The sequence below is a fragment of the Pinus tabuliformis genome, chromosome J, assembly GCF_031772625.1.
Source record: "Pinus tabuliformis cultivar Carrire ecotype Pingquan chromosome J, CPIR1, whole genome shotgun sequence".
Classification (NCBI taxonomy): domain Eukaryota; kingdom Viridiplantae; phylum Streptophyta; class Pinopsida; order Pinales; family Pinaceae; genus Pinus; species Pinus tabuliformis.
In genome coordinates this window covers 1375779106-1375792473 of record NC_142295.1, presented here as the reverse complement: position 1 = coordinate 1375792473, position 13368 = coordinate 1375779106, and positions in this window count along the sequence as shown.

Here is a 13368-nt window from a genome sequence, read left to right as displayed (position 1 = left end):
TTGGAAATGGCGATAAGGTTGCATGAAACACTAATACAGGATCCAAGGTTGGGAGTCCAACAAATCCTCGTGCAGCTATAGAACCTATGCTTGGAGGTGCAGAGTTTGAAGCAGGATAGGGCACCCTGGCTAGAAGCGCGCGAAGAAGTGTGGTGAATAAAATGTAAAGGCCAGGGCCACGATAAGGATCATTTTTTGGTATTCGCGAACTACTTGGCAGGAGGGATAACAATTCCATTGAGACCAGAGGCACAGATAGGGCCAAGTGCGGCACCCGTGCTCTAGTGTGCGATCTGTCAGGTGGGAGGAAAGCACACGACGGATAAATGTCACTTGTTGTAGAAGTATACACAGACTCCCTAGCAAATGTTTTGCAATTTTTGTAGATCGGTGGGCCACAACGAGCACACTTGTCACAGCTACGAGTTAATGATGGAGCGGACCCCAACATATAGAATGTAGATGGAAACGTGAGGCCTTGATCCAGCCAAGGGGATGGTGGTCACTAGATTTCAAGGGCGAGGAGGAATGGGGCCAGGAAGCGGCCACGGACAGTTAATCTGTTATAATTGCAGGGGACCAGGGAACTATGCTCACAATTCTACCAATCCGATGAGACGGTCTTGTTCATACTGTGCTCAATTCGATCCTAAAGTAGTAGATTGTCCTACGCTGATCGCACAGATGTGTGAGAAAGGAGTACTACAGCCTACTCTGACCCAAAATATCCAAATGATGAGGTCTAAACCTTGCGAAGAAGACCCCAACATGAACATGGTGCTCAGAATTGGAGCAACCACAGGGGAAGACAAGGGGAAGTAGCCCGAGGAAGATACATGGGTTCACAAGGCTCCTACAAATGAACCTGAGTTTGACTTGGAATGCGCAAGGGAGACATTTATGAAAGATAAGAAGAGCTTAGCGAAGGCCTCTACTTTAGGTAGTAAGGATCAACCAGGGACAGGAATGGATCCCTCTATGCTAACTACCTTTTTAGAGACATGCATGAAATTGTTGCACGATAATAAGGAAGTTAAAGGATTATAGGAGCTGATAATGAGGTGTGTAGGGTCAGGTGAACCGCGTGTAGTCTGAAAACTAGGAAAGCATACATTGTGCACCAGGAGGAAGATTTGCAAGCGTTGATCACCCAAATTAAGGCACAGGACGATGAGGTGAGAATGTTTCCCAAGTACCTCCAGTGATAAAGTTACCCCCCTACATCCCCCTATGGAAAGGGACAACCAAGATACCGAAGGACTTGGAGGCCATGAAGAGTGCACTCTAGACCTCGCTTCTTCCATATGAAATAAGGTTTGACGGTTCGCCATTGGGATAGGTACCGAATATAAAATTTGAAGACTAGGACCTCGCCAATAGAAAAAATTTCCCACAGTTGACTGCAGAGAAATTGGTGCAACAAAAATGGTTACATGGTGTGGAGAAGGTTGGATTACTCCATCTGCGATGGATACCCCACTACCACTGTGCACCCATCACAATTTATGTGATCCAGGAGCTATTGTGTCTAGTACATGATGGGTATCTCTGGTTGGAGGAGCTGATTCCCATCAAAGCTGACTTAATTCACCGGATTTCACGGTTTCCCATCAAAGGAAACAATTTCGCAGCCATAACAAGAAAAAGCGAAAACTTGGCCCTCGCAGAAGCAATGAAGGCCAAATATAAGCTGGAGAAGCGGAAGCGAGAGTATGTAATAGCAAGCATCAAGGACAAAGGGGTGCACGTTGCCACCCAACTGCTGGTCAAAAATCTCATGAGGAAATGCCACGCAGATCAGATTCCAGCATCTGTGATTACGTTGGCAGATTAGTGTGCAGAGGGGGTCTAGTTCAACTGGGCACAGTTTCTCTGCAAGGAATTTTTGACAAATTCTAGGGAGGCCCAGGAGCACGGTAAGACCTTCCACTATGTGTGGTTGCTCTTATCCATCCTCTTGGTTGTAGCAGAGCTGCCGGTGGATAGCCAATTTCCCACCATTAAGAAGAGACTACCCAAAGCCGCAATGTACACCTCGCTCTCGGCAACAAAAGACGTGATGAGGGTTCAAGAGATTAAGGTGTTTTGGGTGTTCATAGAGGTGAGCATCCGAACATGGATCAATCTCAGGCCGCAATTGTCCCCAAAAGTATACAATAGTTTGCAAGGCGTGGATGAATTCAAGGCGGATATGCATAATCTGTATATCCGGGTGCAAAAGGATCGAGCCCGAACATGGATGAATCTCCCGTTCATTGCAATGGACGATGCAATCTTTGATGTAATCGCGGCATGGTCTCCAAAGTGGCATGCTCTGAACTTGGTAGAATTAGAAAATATTGCAGCACAACAATGGAAGAAGGAATCCAAGTTGCGCATCGCGAAGTTGGCGGAAGGAAAGCACCAGGAATAGGAAGCGGTCACACACTGGAAGGTGGCTGAGGCAGCAGCAATTGCGTGGATGGTAGAAATCACAACCGCGCCCAATGAAGAGGCTGAGGAAGGTCAAGAAATGTCCACAAAGAAGGACATATAGGGGGAGGTTGAGGCAGAGGAACACACAACATAATCAACCCAACTCAAGAGACCACGCGTCCAGGAGAAGCCAACCACACGCAAAAAGACAAAGACAACAAAGACCGTGGAGGGAGACCTTGTTGACAGTAGCGAACCAGTTTGTGATGTCACTAAGGATACTCTGGAAGAGTTGATGATGGAGCAGATCACTTTGTTGGGGGCGCTCAGAGCGCAGTTGTAGGCATTACAAGTGCGACCCCTAGGAGTGATTATTGAGTCATGGAAAAGGTATGCATTTACTATTAATCCCATCATCCTTTTCCTGTATTCTTGTCCTTTCTATATCTTAATGCATTAATCTATTAAGGAATTATGGTGAGAAATGAAGAAATTATCTGCAGTTACAACTTAGCTAATTATTGCCCTTCTTTATGCAGGAAAACAACAAAAGAGACAAATGTTGTTCCCTATGAAGAAACAAAAAATATCGACATGCTAAGGACAGAACGTGGCAGTTATAGATAAGGCTAGAACAAATCAAAAGAATTAACGCGAGAAAGGAAAGGATGTCTGAAGTTGGAAATCTGTTGCAAATCCCTCAAGATCGAGAGATCTTGAGGCATTGCATTTATCATTTATCTTTTACCCTTTCCTATTATAAAAGGAGATGTTTGTAATAAGGAAAGGGAGGAATCTTTGTTATTATTGAAATGGTAATTTTAATTATAGACTCTTGCTATCGATAAGAACGCGAATATATTGTAATGCTCATTTAGTTTGATGACTAATATATAAGTGAAGTTGATGTTCCCTTGCGTTATCTGAAGTAACTTGGCAATGCTCGCTGGCGGCTAAGGGCTCGGCCTATGGTGGATTCAACTACTTTCTTTGTGTCATACATTTCCAATTCTCGCAAGTGTGATGGTTTGATAGTATTCTTGCTTTCTGTGATTTTATCTCCTTCTCTATTTATTTTTTTCTGGTGTTGATAGAATATCTTTTCTTTATATAACTTACAGTATTGTAGTTGTTTCAGTTGACCTTCATTTCAGATTGACTTACTTAGATAAATATTCCACTTGATGTAATCAACTGTAAGAGTATGAACTATCATTGTTAGACTCTCATATTGATATCATTATTGTTTAAATCATTTCTTGAAGAGTGAGTTTGATTTAGATTAAATCAGTTCAAGAGAGATGAGTTATCATTACTGTACTCTCAACTGATGCTGCTATTACTTGAATAGGTGAAATATTTGATTTCATTAGAGGATTGAGTTTTCTTTACTTGCAATTGGAATTTACTAAATGCATCCATTTACTCTTGTATTAAAATATCTATACTGCAATCTATGAAACATTACTCTCTAAATTAAATAGCTGCCACATACTGTGTACACTCTTGAAATAAGAGGACTTGCTCGGATTGATAATTAATGTAAGGATAGTTAGGAGTTGTTAAAGGCAACTTTTATCAACCAACATTTTGGCACTATTTCCGGGGAGAGTGTAGCCATCTACAGAGAGTGATGTACATCTGATAATTGTTGTTGAAGAAGAATTGGGTATTGAAAATGGAAGGTAGGAACCTATGTAACGAGCAAGTAAAGTGCTTGCTCCTCCACCCGCTTTTCAGCACAATTGCAAAATACTAAGGTAGGTGTTTGATGCATGTCTGTTAAGAAAGAACTGGGTATTAAAAATGAAAGGTAAGAACTTGCGTACAGAGCACGTAAAATGCCTGATCCCCCGCCTGCTTTCTAGCAAAATTATTAGGAACTTAGGGTAGAGATAAACATTTGAATTGTTTGCATGAATGACTAAGAAGAAAAAACCCGAAAAAAATCCAATTCCACTACCCAAACATGAAAAATCTAAGGGACCAATGACCCTTGGACAATCAACTTTCATAGACGACATCTTAAAGAAAGCTGAATCTCAGCCATCAGCAGGTCCTAGAAATGTTGCTTCCAAATAACATACTGTCTCCCTTCAGGCCACAGACTCACCATCTGTAGCCTACGCTGAGGTCCGCAGCAAAATGGTAGGAACGGAGCAAAATTTTCAATAAACTGAAAATTTTCTCCCAATTTCCTCACAAGAAGGGAATTCTTGTAACATTTGTGAAGGAGGAGGTGAAATAGGGGAAACAAAGGAGCCAAGATCCCCTCAGGTAATAATTCAACAAGGGACACCTAGTATCCCAGACCAAGGGAGTGTTGTTAAGATCATTCCCACCTCTTCTAATCACCCTAGGAATAACTCTCTAGAGATCCCAAAAGGGTACTATCATATATTTGATCAAATGGCCAACAACCCACAAGCACCCCAGACCTCTACATTGCAATATCCCATCGTTGACACAACTGTCAATGAACCCATGAAAGATATCCCTCTCCAAAATATTCCCACCTTTCATGGACTCACATCCGAGGATCCAGATGCATTTCTATTTGAATTTGATGTATTATGTCGGGGTTATGATTATACCACTAACCCCCAGAAACTAAAGTTGTTTCCCTCTACATTAAAAGGAACAGCCCTGCGTTGGTTTATGGAATTAGGTGGGGGCACAACAAATGATTGGGACTAAATGAAAAATTCTTTCCTTAAAATATATTAGGACTATTGCAGATCTAGGGAATCGAAAACGAAATATTCCAAATGGTAGCAAGATCCAGTAAAACGTTGGAAGAATATGTAGAATGTTTTCAATATAACCTCCAACGGTATCCCTATACAACTCTGCCTTTGCCTAATAATGTGTTAAAAACTACATTGATTAAAGGAATGAAAGAACAGTGGATAAAGACATTAAATATTATGAGTAAAGGTGAGATATATCAAGAAGATTATGCTGATATTATTAAATTGTGTATCAGGTGCCCAAGAGGCAGCACGAGGTTGAAACCAGCCAAATGCAATGTGACCACCAGAGATAGCAAAATCTCTGGTGGAAGCATCACTCGTGCAAAAATTGGAAACCTGCTTGAAGATTTCAAAACATATATCTTGGGATCTTTGACAATGCAACTAGATATAATGCAAACCACGCAGAAGCAAGCTGAAATAGAACAAAACTTGGTGATATTTTTTCCTAGATGTAGGAAGAAGCATAGTCACAAAGAATTCCCATTGGATATGGTACAAACTTGTGCCATATGTACTAAAGATCATACCATAAAAAGCTTCCCATCACTCCCAGGGTTAAAAGCATTCTATAAGGAGGCAGAGGAAGAAACAGAACCAGTCTACCTGCTAAATTAGTGTCACCAATGGCAACCATGACAGACAGGTATGCCTACTAACCCATCTCCTTTTTTTCAACCCTTGCAATATAATTCACAACAATACCTAGGAGCTATGTGGCAGAACCAGCCACCTTTTTCTAATTGGTCACAACAACCATTCTCTATGCCACCTTGGCTCAACCAATCAAATTAAAATAACAATTGGCCAAATTCCTCTTACGTCCCACCATTCTGGTAGAATAATGCATATCAATCTCAATGGTCGTCGTCCACCTCACAAAACCATAGTTGGCAGTCAAACTGGTAAAGACCTACAAACCAGCCTGCAGGAACAATCCCCCTACCTCAACCTACACTGCTAGCACCCTACACACTACAACAGAACCCTCAGACCAATCTATGACCATAGCTCCCATCCCAACCCAACCCGAACCCCAATAATAGACCAGTCCAATCTGTGCACGTTATCAAGGGACCGGAGCCAAAAACAGAGTTGAGACAGTGATATGAGCTTAAATTAAGGTCTGGATGGATAATAGAATCACAGGGGGATAAAAATATACAAATTGAAGATCCGTTACCTGTACAACAAGCACCACAAGTGGAGAACATGGTTAAACAGAAAATTTGCGATCAAACTATCACCTCTTCTTTGCCATTCCCAGAAAGATTAATCATACCTTGCACAATCAAATATCTTGATTTTGATCTTCTAGGAGAATTAAAAAAAAATTGTGTAAAAATACCTCTCCTCTAGGCTATTCAGGACATTCCAATTTATGCAAAAATTATTAAGGAATTGTGTACGGAAAAGTTGAAGAGAAAAATAAAAACAACCCCAACTATCCATGTAGTCGGTACTTTGTCCGAATTATTATTAGGCAAAGAAACATCGGTAAAATATGAGGACCCAGGAAACCCTATAGTCACGGTACAGATAAATGGATGCTCCTTCCCCAATGCATTAGTTGACCTAGGAGCAGCAAATCAATATTCTCATAACAACTTGTCAAAAGCTCGGCATTACATCCTTAGACCCAACCATGACCTTGTTTGAACTAGTTGACCTTTTCAGTAGTCAAACCAGAAGGCACATTACAGGATGTAATGGTGTTTATAGATTCCTAGGAATACCCAGTATTTTTTTATCATCAATCCTAAAAACCGGCTAGACGGACATCCCCTAATTCTAGGAAAACCTTGGCTAGCTACTGTAGATGCTTACATAAGCTGTCAAACAGGCAGCATGACCATAGCAAGAGAAAGTGATATGAAGAATTTAGCCTTATATCCTCCAGCTCAGCCAAGTTTAACAATAATAAAAGCTAGAAAACAACCTATATCATATCTAACTGAAAACACTAGATCACCGATAACTATAGAAGATGCTCTAGAGTTCAAGGATCAAACAGAATATGACATCATTAACACTTACATTAACCAACCAGATGTCATATCCCATCAATAGTGTCACATGATCGAAGCAGCCCTGGATAACGAAATTGAAGAAGACCCCTTAAAAGATATTAATGACCAGTCAATACCAGCAACTTCTATTATAATAGCAAAACCATTGAAATTGAGCTAGGGAAAACCTTAAATATCAACAAAAACCTGACTGTTGACCAGGAGCAGAAGCTTGTTCAACTTCTGTGAAAAGAGGCTTTTGCATGGGATTACCCATACATGAAAGGGATTGATCCCTAATTATGCATGCACCACATCTATACAGAGAAAGATGCCAGGCCCATTTGACAACCTCAACAGAGGTTAAACCCTCACCTTAAAGATATTGTTAAAGATGAACTACAAAAACTGTTAGATGTAAATTTCATCTATTCAATATCTGATAGCAAATGGGTCTCTCCATTAGTAGTGGTGCCTAAAAATAATGGAAAGTGGTGTATATGTGTTGACTATAGAGAGATTAATAAAGCAACCCAAAAAGACCATTTTCCCCTTCTATTCATTGACCAGGTCTTTGACATATTGGCAGGAAAAAAAATATTTGCTTTCCTAGATGGCTTCAAAGGCTACAATCAAATTCAAACTGCCCCTGAAGACTAGGATAAGACTACCTTTACCTACCCTTGGGGGACATTTGCTTATAGGGTCTTACCTTTTGGACTGTGCAATGCACCTACCACATTCTAAAGGGATATACTCAACATTTTTTCAGATCTGATAAACGAAGGGCTCGAGGTGTACATGGATGAATTTACACCCTAGGGAGATGACTTCGAGCCAGCATTACAAACATTAGAGAAAGAACTACAAAGATGCATTGCTACCAGGCTCTATTTAAGCCATGAAAAATGCCACATGATGATGACCAAGGGCCTCATCCTGGGCCACTACATCTCAGCAGCTGGAATCCAGGTAGATCTAGCAAAAATTCAAATAATGCTTTTAATACCTACCCCCTCCACACAAATAGAGGTACGCAGTTTCTTGGGATTTTATAGATACTATAGGAGATTTATAAAGAATTTCCCTCAAATTACTGCACCATTATATGCATTAACAGGAAATATCGATTTCATGTGGACTAACAAATGTGACACTGCTTTTGAAGATTTAAAATTCCTTGTATCAACAACTCTAGTATTACGGGGCCGAAACTGGGATTTTCCATTTCACATCTCATCTGATGCATCGGATATGGCCATTGGAGCAGTTCTCGACCAGGAGGAAGATAAGAATCCATATGCAATATACTACATCGGTAATATTCTATCTCCGGCTGAACTGAATTACACTATGACCGAAAAGGAATTTTTGGCTATAATCTATGTTATTAATAAATTTAGACATTATATAACAGGATACCCTATGGTTTTGCATACTGATCACTCTGTTATTAAATATATAGCTAATAAACCTATTACAAATGGAAGAGTGACACGATGGTTGATCCTTTTGCAGGAATTTGACATAACAAACAAAGATCGACCAGGAAAGGAAAATCCAGTAGCAGACTTCCTTTCACATATGCCAATGATAGATGACTCGGCAGCAGTAGAAGACCAATTCCCTGATGAACACTTATTCACTGTCACTATGAAAACACCATGGTACGCGAATGTCGCAAACTACCTAGCAGTGGGAAAATTACCCAAGAACCTGACACCCAGTGAACGAAAACAAATAGTACAGTGTAGCACTCAGTTCTCCTAGATCGGAGGATATTTATTTCATATAGGAGCCAATATGCACATTCGAAGATGTGTTAGGGAAGACAAAATCTTTGACATCCTGAAAGCTTGCCACGATGGGCCTTACGGTGGACATTTTGTAGATCGCAAGATTGGTCACAAGTTCTTACAGATGGGCTATTATTGGCCCACCATTTTTAAGGACGCCAAGAAGTTTGATGAGGCATGTGACAGTTGCCAAAGAATGGGATGCTCTGGGCAGTCCGATGAGATGCCCCTGTATCAGCAGCTAGTCATTGAACCTTTTGAACGATAGGCATTGGATTTCATTGGTCCAATAAGCCCATCATCTAATCAAAAGATATACATACTAGTCGCAACAGAATATGTAACTAAATGGGTGGAGGCAAAAGCATTACCAAGGGCAATGGAGGACTTAGTAATCCACTTCCTTTTCCAACTGTTCGTGAGATATGGCTTGCCTAGAGAAATAATCACCGATGGAGGGCCACAATTTATAGGCCATAAGATTGTTGTGACATTAAAAATCATCATATCATGCATAGAATCACAACTCCATACCACCACAGGCAAATGGATAGGTAGAAAATACCGATAAAGTAATCGAGGCAATAATTACAAAGATAGTTGCATCACATAGACGCGACTGGGCTACCCGATTCCTAAAAGCCCTGTGGGCATACCGCACGACATGGAGAAATACCACGGGATATTCCCCATATCATCGAGTGTTTGGCAAAGAACCTATCTTGTTAATTGAACTTGAAATTCAGACATTGAGGATAGCTCAGGAAGTAGGCTTGAACTTAAATGAAGCATAGATTAATAGGCTACATCAAATCAATGAATTGGATGAAATATGGCTATTAGCTCTTCAGCATACTGCAATGATCCAACAATAAAGAGAAAAATGGCATGATGCCCTTATCAAGAAGAAGATCTTCCATGAAGGTGATTGGGCAATTCTGTATGATTCTAGGTTCCAGGATTTCCCGGAAAAACTCCAGACTAGATGGTTAGACCCCTATGAGATACAAAAGGTGCATGATAATGGCACCCTCACATTAGCCACCATTGATGGCTCTAGCTACTCTTTTAAAGCGAATGGACATCGAGTATGACTCTATCACAAACTGCTTACTAGGGAGTCCTTTTGCCAACAGTTATGGGAAGATTCCACTATACAAATTCTTACTGAGGAAGGCAACCCATCCACAACATTTTTCCAGTGAAGAATTTATTTGTTTTTGAAATTTGTACATAAAAAATTCCTTTCTATTTGATTGAATTTGCTTGTACAAATTGCATATAAGTTGTTTTTTTTCTATTGTTGTTCCCTCTAAGGAACAACTATTGTTCCCTCTAAGGAATAGCTATTGTTCCATCTAAAGAATAGCAATATTTGTGTGGATTTTCTTTATGTTGTTCCCTCTAAGGAACATTTTCTATTCCCCCTACGAAACAGCAATTTTTTGTGTAAATTTTCTCATTATTCCCTTTAAGGAACAACAATTTTGCGTGAATTTTTTTCTTTTTTTCGTTGTTCCCTTTAAGGAACAGTTGTTGTTCCCTCTAAGGAACAGTTGTTGTTCCCTCTAAGGAATAGCAATTTCGAGTGTAGTATCCTATTTTTTCTCTTTTTGTTGTTCCATTTAAAGAACAGTTGTTGTTCCCTCTAAGGAATAGCCATTGTTCCCTCTAAGGAACAACAATTTCGTGTTCAACTTTTTTTCATGTTGTTCCCTTTATGCAACAGTTGTTGTTCCCTCTAAGGAACAGTTGTTGTTCCCTCTAAGGAACAGTTGTTGTTCCTTCTAAGGAACATCAATTTTATGTCTAGTTTTTTTTCTTCTTGTTGTTCCTTACAAGGAACAACTGTTGTCCCCTTTAAGGAATAGTTGCAGTTTCCTCTAAGGAACAATCATTGTTTCATCTAAGCAATAGTTTCCGCTCCCTCTAAGGAATAGATGCTATTCCCTATAAGGAAGTAGTAGTTCATATGCAAAGCAGTTAAAGAATAAGCTAGAGAAGAAATGTCGTAAAGTGGTCTAAAACCATGGTTCTTGCCAAGAGCTCAAAGATAGGTCTTGTCTGTCCTCCAAGAAATTCATATATAGCTTGATAATCTTCAGCAGGATACCAAATCATAGGGCTATGGAACTAACATCCTAGCCAATAAGGACCTTCTCTTAAAATGAGATTGCTACAAGTGACAAAACAGTCTCCAGCTATCTTAAAATTTTTATAATTAAATGGCTCTCTATTCTGTATATTACTAGTGGACATTGTCCACCTGAGCTTGGCTACAGCCAAGGAGATTTCTTGAATGGAGAGGAAGTGTTCTACTCCCTTCTACACAATCTCTTCCTGAATAGGCCCCAAAATTTTGATTACTCCTTCCTTTGTCATTAGAATTTTGTGATTGGCCAGCATTTACAAAGGGTGCTTGGGTTCACCTCTGACCCAAAGGTCCAGGCCATGCTTTTGCCTTTGGAATGCATTATGAGCATTGAAACATTTCAATTGATTGACAACAAATGAGATAAAAGCTTGGAATTGCACATCCCCCCACAAAAGGGTTTGGGTTCTTTTCCACTTCTTCCTCTAATACAAAATTATGTAGGTAAAATTCACACAGCAACCTTTGAACTTTTACCCCATGTTGTTTGCAACAGTTTATAAAATCCTCAATTGTTTTTAATTCTATCAGTTTTCTGACTCTGACGGCTTTGATTTTCAACTGCAAGTATCTTTCAAGAAAAAATAAGGCATAATTAATGGCAGGAGATATGCATGCCAAGGCATCAATGTACAACGAGAAAATTGTGTCCATTTGATTCATGACCCTCTCTAGTCTGAGCTTCATTTTCTCAATTTTCTCTTTTGCCTTTCAATATTTGTCGAAGGCCTCACTTTCTAATGTATTCATGTCCCGAAGTTGCCTCCGTAATTCTTGACATTTTTGCTGGGAGACAGTTTCTAGCTCAAGCCATTCTACGACAAGCCGAGCTTGTGCTAAATCTTCTTGAAGATTTAATATACTAAGGTCATTGCTCGTCATGATATCTTTGGTTTGAATGGTTGTTTGTGTACTCCTGCTATGAGAAGGAATGCCTCTTGTTTGTGTTCCTTTATTATGGGGGTCCATGCCTCCGTCTGAGTAGCCACGCTGCAAGAGGGTACCATCTACATCTAAATAGTTGATTGATAAGAGGGTACAGCCTCTGTCTAGGTAGCTATTTCTGCAAGAATTGCATGTTCTTCCTTAGTGAGTATGGGCTCCATTTGAATCCCTGTAGTTCTTCTTTCACAAAATTCAGTTTGCACTGCTACATTTACTATCTCTGGGATTTTGTCTGGACCCTTCCCTGCTGATATTTCGTTTAGCTTTCTCTTGAGCCTTTTTACTATTTTTCAGAGCACTTGTTGTTCCTTCCAAAGCTTTTTAATTTTTTCTCTGTACTTTTTCAAGGGCGCAGCTATTCTGTTAATAGTATCTGCTCCTAACGAACCTGGTTGCTCACCTTGACTCTGTTCTACTAGAACCGTGTCCCCAGATTGGTAGTCATCTCCTTGATTTATTTCTGCTCCTTCTATTTGGCCTATATTCTCGGTGTTTAGGCCTACTTGGCTAGGTTCTCCTGGAGGCATATCACCAGGTTGGCTCACCTCTTCTTGAGTGACCTCTTCCCTTGTTTCTACTTCGCCACTAACATTTTCTGATATAATTCTATCATGGCAAAAGTTCTCTACAGATCGGGTTGCTCCAATGTTACAATTGAGTGGGCTTTTGGGCTATATGAAATCATCCATGTTGGCCAAAATCTGGGCCAATTTGATATCATGCAATAAATCTCCTGGGGGACTTGTATTCGATGTTGAGGGTAGTCCTGATTCATTTCTTTCCTCAACTCTATAATTCCCTAATTCTTCCTCACAGTCTGATTCAAGGTTATTGCGGTCTTCTACCTGCAAGCGTTTTTCACTTCCTAGGCTAGACAATTCTATGGGCTAGTTGATACTGCACTGGGGGTTTTCGACCGCTCCTAGTATTGTCCTTAGCGTAGCGGAATGTCTGCGCTTCTGGGGAATGTTTTTTGTAAGGGTAGTCCTCTTCCTTTTCGGAACAAGGTTAGGTGCAGGCAAAGCTAAACCCCCTTAATTAGCAAATTAATTCTTCGTGTTGTTCCCTCTAAGGAACAGCCGCTATTCCCCCTAAGGAAAAGCAATTTTTTGTGTAAATTTTCTTGTTGTTCCTATTGAGCCTCAAACCTGCACCTTCCTATACACCCTCTCAGCCTTCTTTTTCCACTTACTTCATCCACCAAGTTGTTAAATCATTGCATTGTACTCTAAAAAGAGCTTCTAACATGGTTTTCTAACTATGCTTATGACTGTTGTTTGGTTTAGATTTTTCTTCAG